General features: G+C 41.7%; 1 long non-coding RNA gene across 1 annotated transcript; it reads right to left on the bottom strand.

Annotated features, from left to right (window-relative positions):
* Positions 1-545: 545 nt before the first annotated feature.
* On the bottom strand, positions 546-7379 carry LOC147226045 (uncharacterized). The gene is made up of 4 exons (XR_015107318.1): positions 7305-7379; positions 7057-7133; positions 3750-3876; positions 546-1084 (listed from the first exon to the last, which is right to left on the bottom strand). It is a non-coding gene; the product is annotated as an uncharacterized LOC147226045 (long non-coding RNA).
* Between the last annotated feature and the right edge of the window lie 859 nt (positions 7380-8238).

Raw genomic sequence — 8238 nt, 5'->3', positions numbered from 1 at the left:
CATTAATAAAAGCTTCAAGACTGAATCTCAGAAATGTATTTATATGAATCCAAGGTAATTTTTATATAATGGGTTTACAGACAACTATTTGTGGTATTAAATGTGATTAAATATTGAGACGCATTACCGGAGCAACTCTGCTACTTCTTTTTACCGCTGGTGAAAACACCAGCGTCCAGAGAAATACCGCATAAAGCATAACAATACTACCCCGTCACTCCCAGAAGGTTTTTTTTTTTTTTTTTTTTGATATTTTTATGGATATTTTTTTTTTCTTTATCTCAATGAATGGTCCATATTTTGATTCATATGAGTCACAGAGCGCCGTCACCTGTTCCGACTAATTTATGTTTCGATACAAATGAAGAGCACGGGATAAAGCAGAGCTATTGCTTTGACTCCATGACACGAGGGGAGTAGAGGTTGCCTGCATTGTTTGGTCCTATCGGGAGCTGCGAGACCTTCCCCAGGCTCCCTGATACCAGAAATGGGAGTGATATATCAAGCGGGGGAGGGAAAAAAGGTATGATGAAGGGAGACTGGATGGAGGAGTGCTGGGGCTTTCTGCCAAGGCCCGGGTTCACTCTTCTGTTTGACTTGGCCCGAAGACGAGAACATAATCATATTGGAGACATTTTGCACAATGATAAAAAATTATGCCGTAATCATAATAGCCGGTGCTTTTCTCAGTGTAGATGTCAAGACACGAATGTTGAAAATAAGTTCATTTGGGTTCATTCGTGTCACCGTGACTTTTATAATATTCTAGCAACGTTTTGGTTTAGAAAAATAAAATACGCTGTAACTGTTCTGGTGGAGTTGCTTTTTCAGCTGATCTTTCACTTAACTCTCAAGTAGCAAACATAATAAATTAACAACCAAAATTTCAAATGGTGTAATTGCAGCTCCAGTTTTCTTTCATTTGGTTTTTAAATAATACATTTCCAGCCGATGTCCCTTTTATTCTGAAAATGTTTTATAATACAAGTCAAAAGAAGTCATCCAGAGGATCTTCAGTTCGAACTGATGACGAACTGAGGGCGAGGTGAAACATCTTCAAGGTGGGGAAATAAAATCCAGTTTCCTGAAAAAGAAGATTTTAACAAGAATTAACCATGACCTGGATGACAGAGAACTTTTGGCAGATAACTCTTTGCAGTCTGTTCAAGTAATATTTCCCCTTAAGGAACTCCTTATCAGCCAATAAGAGTGCAATTCTCATTTATTTTATATTTTCTATATATAAATATAAAAATAAAAAATAAATGAATGAAGGGAACACTAAAATAACACATCCTAAATCTGAATGAGTGAAATACTCTTATTTAATACTTTATTCTACATAGTTGAATGTGCTGACAACAAAATCACACAGAAATTATCAATGGAAATCAAATGTATCAACCCGCTCAAAATGAAAGTGTTAAAACACACTCCAGGCTGATCTATCATTGATGTAATATCCTTGATATCCGTTTTTTTTTTTTTTTGGAGCTGTATATTTCTTGCAAGAATAAGTGACCTTTGTCCACTTTTATTCTCCTAGCAGGGAGACTAAACACCTCACTGGTGTTTAAGCGCTGCTTCACCTTGAGTCAAATGTCCATCCGTGTTCAAGCACGGTCTACACTTCAATTGCATTTTCATCGCTTTTTGGTTTGGGAGGCAGAGCTGCCACGCAAGGCGCTAACCAGACCACGGGGAGCAACTAGGGGTTCGGTGTTTTACCCAAGGACACTTCGGCAGTAGGACAGGAGGAGCCAACCTTCCAGTTGGAGGGACGCCCGTTCTACCAACTGAGCCCCAACTGGCCCAACGCAGTCTCTGTCACATTCTGCGGGGCATTTGGCGTTCACGGCGGAGTGATCGCGGCGATGGGGAGAGGACCGGTGTGTGTGGAGGTGCAAACCAAAGCGCCCCTGAAATTTACCTAATAGATGTGATGAGGCGATTGTGCATCCTGACTGATAGGGAAGAGATGAAAAGGAGATTACTACTTCAGAATTTCATTACCTGCTTAAGAAAATGTTGTTTTCTTTGCTGATCTCAGCTGAAGATTTGGATTTAACAGTATGGAGATCATCGCTGCCAAATATTTTGAATGAGTCACTGATGGATTCGGGGTTCGGGGATGTAGCTTGCATGTGAAATTAGTTTAAATCCTTGTTTTTTTTTTTGGTTGAATTAATTAAGTCTGTATGTACAAGATAAGTGCTTAGTTTATCACTATGTGGAAAAGACAAGCCAGGGGGAGATTATGATTATTTGTTCTCATACTGCATACTGTATATACCTGAGAAATACCCCTGACCTGCTGGATTTGGTGCGTTAACAGCAAATTCAGGAATTAAACTGAATTTTAACCAGCTATTATGCGCTCTAATTCAAGTTCACGCTTCCAAAATAAGCCCAGTTGATATAACGGTTAAATGCAACCGCATAATTTTAAGACTGAAAGGCCAACTATACTACAGCGTGGAGGTTAAAAAAAATAAAATAAAAAAAAAGGTTACGATAACAACCCGTATATGATCCGGAAGAACATGATGGTGGCAATAAGAAAAACGTTTGTTCTAATGTGAATGCATGATGAGACTGTATTTTAGTACAATAATATCTGCAACTCTCAGCATGCTTGTTTATACTTAAACTTATTCACTGCGCGCTGGCTTAACAATCTGTGTCGCACTGATTAGAATTCCAAAGAAATGTGAATTTTGCAGTAAGGTGAAGCACTTTTAATGACATTACATACTCAGTGTCTTTTTTGTTTATATTCTTTAAATGTTGTGTGACATGCACTGCACTTTGTCACTTTTTTCCGTGACCTCATTACACCTCACATCTCAGCATGCGGAGAATATTTGATTTTAAATTTCTTACTTGAATGGATACGTGCCAAGTGAGGACAGTGAAGTGATAATGGGAGTCGGGAGTTATCCCTGTGCGGTATCAGATAAAACAAAAACACAGCATTTTGTGAATGTGCCAGGGGGGCTGGAACAGCAAAGACAACAGCGGGCTGAGAGAAGGCAAACAGAGTGAGAGAGGGCACCTCGCCACAACATTCAGATTGAGTCGATCGCCGGCCAAAATCAAGAAACTACAGCGGGGGCCGTCGGTTTGTATGCGATCGCAAGGTCAGTTTTAAGCCACCGAAACTGTTTTATCAGCAAATACGCACGCTCGCAATTAAATTGCACAAGAACAAATGTCGTATGATATCAAGATTTTTACAATCTCTGCAAAGAGATTTTTTTCCACCCGCAGATCCAGACGCGGTTTTGTTCAGTCTCAGGCATATCAAAACCCCGAAGGAGTAAAAATTTGAATGGGGTTCAGTTGAATATTCCGCAGTGATGAAGTGATGCAATATATGAGAGAGCATCTGTTATGCGTATAGTTTTAAAAAATTAACCAGATGCTACACTCTTTAAGTGTCTGATTCCCTTGCTTGCCGGATCCACTAAATGCAAATTGACATCGTCTTCATCAACAATACATGCATCTGGTGTATCATGCAAAGGGGGCAGGGATGAGGTTCCCGGGATGTCTTACGACTGGCTCAGACACGGAACGGCGGTAATGATTCGGTGGAAACCGTGCTGTTGATGCTAGTCGGAAGATACGCTCATAACCTTTTGTGTTGCATTTTTCCCGGCCACGTTTTGCTCACGCCAAACACCGATTGTGAACGACCGAGAGGTTCTTGTCTTACATAAGGGAACAAATCTCACCCGAAGACCTACCTCCTTCAAGTCACAAACATGCGCTTCATTGTTACTACACTGCTATTGTGCTGATCCTTTTGGAGAAGGGAGTGTGCACGACGTTTTCATCACCTTCCAGCAGGGTTGCGGCTTGTTCATGGTGTCACTGAAAAGTCAAAATGGAAGAGGAAGGTAATGTTTTATGTAGCAGCTGGCGAGCTAGCAAAACGTATGAAGTAGCTTTGCCGCGCAGGGCGTTTGTTTTGAATGTTTATTCCCCGTTCCTCTGCAATATTTGCTGACAGGAACTGGTGGAGAACCTACAAAATGTCCTTTTTCTTTTTTTTTTTACCATTTACGACTCATTAAACTCAAATGCAGGCACTCCTTGGTTTACGGCGTTTCAGGGTAACAACGTCATCTCCCATAAATGTGCTAAGAAGGTTTCTTCATTCCATGATATGTTGTTTGTGATGTTTAAGCAAATTTTAAGTAGTAGTTTGCGAGCGGAGCGGACGAATAGGAGCGACTTTGTTTACATTCGCCGGTTGCGCTTTTGTTTGGTTGGCGTTGTTTTCTGTGTTCTTCTAACTGACATCGCGCTTTAGGAATTTACGTCAAGGACTTCCTGTACCTGTACATGGTTCTATCCATCCGTCCACCCATCCTTTCTTTATTTATTAGAAAGTCCGTCCAGCATGATCATGTGTCATTTCGACTGTAAGCGAAGCTCAGAGCCAACCTCAGCATCTGATTTTTGTCAAAGGACAGGAGTGAAAGTCAGACGAGGAGGTCACAGAAGAGTCCGATGCAAAACGGAGGTCAAAGGTCACGGAGCAGATGTTCTCAGAGAAGCGTGACTTGGTGTTTCTACCACATTATAGACCAGAGTATGTGAACACACACACACACAGACACACACAATATAAATTCGACTCGGTCTTTCCACATGCACAGATGGTGTTGTGCCAAGGCGGTTGGATTATAACGTGAGGCCTGGGAAGTGTGAGTTGAAACAACATGGAGGAATGTATTTGTGGGGCCAACAACATGAACTTGTCCTTCACGACCTCCTTTGAAGGCATTTGATGATCAAAATATAAATTCCAGCCAAGAGGATAATAAAAAGCACTCCTCTGCTATCAGTGAAGGCGAGCAGCTCAGGCTGATAACCCTCGGTGAAGTTCTTGGCCCACAGATCAGCGCTACTGAGCTTCCCGGATAAAAGCTTGTTAAATGCTGCGTTAAGACTGATACAAGGTAAAAGAAGTTGCAAAAAAAAAAAAAAGATCCACTTTAATAGTTTACCCAACAGTGTGACTAATATTAACCCTAGGATAATAAACACGCTGGGCAGCTTCGCTGGGGTACAAAAGTACGGTTACACATTTGCCAAATCTAAACAAACCGGTGCCTCCATGTTTTGTCATGCCCTTCATCTTTATCATAAAGGACAGGATGTGTGTGTGTGTGTGTGTGTGTTGGTAACCTGGCATCTGAGATGTGTTAGATCTCATTCTTGGTCAAGGCGAAGAAATACCGAACCTCCCACAGTCATTTAATATTAAATTAAACAACATAACTATGCCATTCAGAAAAATCGTGGGTTAATCTTTTTTGGTCAAATTCTTGACTTCTTTGGCTCCTTGTTGGCGACGCAAATCTGCGTAACATGTCGAAAAAGAAAATCAGAATTCCATCATAAAAAAAAAAAGCGCATTTTGTGGCGCTTCCTTTGCCATTTGTCCCCCCCCCCCCCAAAAAAAAGAAAAACTTTCTGGCGTTCCAAGTAAGTTTAACCCTTATAAGATTATAAAAAAGACACTTGAATCCTATCGGTCATCAGAACGTTGTCATACTGCCGGCCTTGTTTATTATCAGCCATCTGGCCTGTTTGTGTCTAGCTTTACATTTTTAAAGTGTTTGTGCCATCAAAGCAGAAATGTTACTGTACATTCCTGTTTGTCTGCTGGTTTCAGATTCCTATCAACCCTTTGTCTCATCTCTCTCCCGCATCCGCGTCTAAATCTCTCACCACCGCTCAGTACAGTAGTTATGCGAAGGAATTGAGAGTCTGAAGGCGGGGGAAGAAAGATGGGAGTGGGACCTCAGAGGTTTCGCCCCGGTGGTGAAAGCTATCCGCACCTGTCGAGAGCCGGAGTCATCTGGTTGAAAAGAAACCAGTTCGACTCGCTGTTCCAACTTGTTGTTCGCAAACACTTGTGGGAAACTATGAAAAGGGCCGGACAAATCGTGGCCGCTTCCTTTTTTTAAACAGGGGCTCGTCCCGCTCTCGGAGTCATTTGTCACCAGATGACGCAGGCGAGGATATAAGATCCTTGCTTCCTCAACCGATTGTCCAAAACTTTGCGTCGAAGGTTAATCGCAGCCTAATCTTTCTTGCTTTCTTTCTCGCAACGGAAAAGGTGAAATCAGTCCGTCGACTGACACGCCAGGCTCGCGGAACTGCAGCTGCATGGAAGGGTGAAGAAAAAAAAAAAAAACCCCGAGGGACGGGTTCATGTGAAATCTCGGTCTCCCTCGTCTTTTTAAATCTCGTACGACGATTCCCTCGCTTCTCATCTTCCGGTGTAAGTGAGAACATCGTATCGGTTGTGAAAAAAGATGAATTGGATTTTCTTTTCGTCGTCAATATCTAAGTTTTGTTTCAAAGCGTAGGGTTGTTTTTTTGCGAAAATAGAAACACCGACGCCTTTTGTTTACGTCTGCTTTTGTCTCCAGATAGTTTTTTTTTTTTTTTTTTTGAGGAACCACGAAGTCCATCCGTGACTCTTCTCAAAGGAGATTATTAGAGATAAATAAACACAAGCAGTTTGTTAAAAATCTGTCCGATCCCCATGGAAATCGTAGCGCGTATACCGACTTGCAGACGCAGAATCGAAGTCGTCGTACTATCAACGTAGTTTGATGCGGAAAAAAGGAAAATATGGCCCAAGTTATTTATATATACATATATATCTGTACAAAAATAAGCCTGATAGATCCTTTAAGGCTCTGCTGTCAGTCAGTTATCAATTCCTCCCATCAAGTAAGGGAGTGACAAGCAGAAGAACAGGGGAAATAGGGGAAAGGAGAGTAAGACAGATAGTACAATGCATCGCCTCTTGTACTGCCTAAAGCAATACATCTCCCAGGAGAGGCTCACGCTGACAACGAGTCATAAAGAGAGAAGGAGTAAGAGACAAGGCGAGGGTGGGGAGGAGGGGGGTGGAGAAAGGTAATCACCTTCTGCAGGCATGAGAGGTATGGAAATGAGAGCACGCAATACTTAGTCGATTCCATATCACTCAAACAGTCATTTTCACCCGAGTGCAAAATTACTCACATCGGCTGCATACTGAGTAACTGCAGTAACACCTTGTGCGAGGCACTCGCCCGCGGTCGTTCCAAAATAAACTCGAGCTGGAAAAAAAATAAATAATGAAATCCGACACCGGATCGCGCCGTCGGATCTATCGGAAGATTTGAATTTATCAGTGAAATAAAGTGGAGAGTATTAGCCTTTGTTTTCGCTTCTGCTATCTTGTGTGAATGTTGAAGTGCCCTACTTCAATGCGTTGTCCAGAAACGTACTCTCTCAAAGTCCACGCGGCGGCGGCGGAGTGGTTGTCGCCGGATCGAAATGCTTCGACCGTGTGTCACAGCTCCTTTCTTGTCGTTCGCGTTCACAAAGAATTTGATAAGGCCTCTTAGCGAGGCTTTGGTCTGTGTCATTATGGGCTTTGAGAGAGCGACAACATCTGAGGAATGCGGTTTTCATGGCGACACTTGCAGATTGACACTGACTGACTTGGCCTCTGGGACGCTCACGGGGGTTTATAACCAATGATCGGTGGCGTGCGCGATTGTTTCCGTCTGCATATCTGGAGTTGACAAAAGCACAGATATGTGTGTAACTGACGACATCCATCACGCTGCTTGGCTATTTGTCTCAAAGGAAGCACATTGTTTTTTTAAATGCTATTATTTTTAGTCGTATGTTCAACCAAACAAAACCTCTACCGTCTTGCGGCTTTTGCTTTCACACGAGTAAGTTATTCCTCTGAGAGGACGGTACCTGATTATCATATAAGCATCCGTGTTAGTTTGTCTGGAATCCGGGATAAACATTGTCACTCAGTGTGCTCAATGCAGCAATCAGACCACGAATGCAGTTTATGTGATATTGACTAGCTCAAAAAAAAAATGAACAAAGCTCAAAAATGTAATTATTATGCTTACCCTAAATGCTTAAAATTATTCAAAGCTGGGGATGGCAGTGTGACGCAATGTTTCAGCGTTTCTGCATCACAGCAAGAGGGTCCTCGGTTAAACTGCCAAACTGTTTTCTGTGAGTATTTTCATAAGTATTTTCAATCAATATTGAATTTAGAAACTCCCTTACTTTTTCCTTTTGTTTAATTTTGTATGGATGATTACATACAAAATAATGTGTGACGATTTTAAAGTTGAAATGCTAAAAAAATGTAAATATTTGAATTGCAATTTTCATTTTGTTCAATTTACA

Source organism: Fistularia commersonii, chromosome 16, assembly GCF_037954325.1.
Source record: "Fistularia commersonii isolate RoL2024-O1a breed Wild chromosome 16, RoL_Fcom_v1.0, whole genome shotgun sequence".
Lineage (NCBI taxonomy): Eukaryota > Metazoa > Chordata > Actinopteri > Syngnathiformes > Fistulariidae > Fistularia > Fistularia commersonii.
The sequence above is the reverse complement of the archived record's forward strand: the minus strand, read 5'-3'. Positions and strand labels throughout refer to the sequence as shown.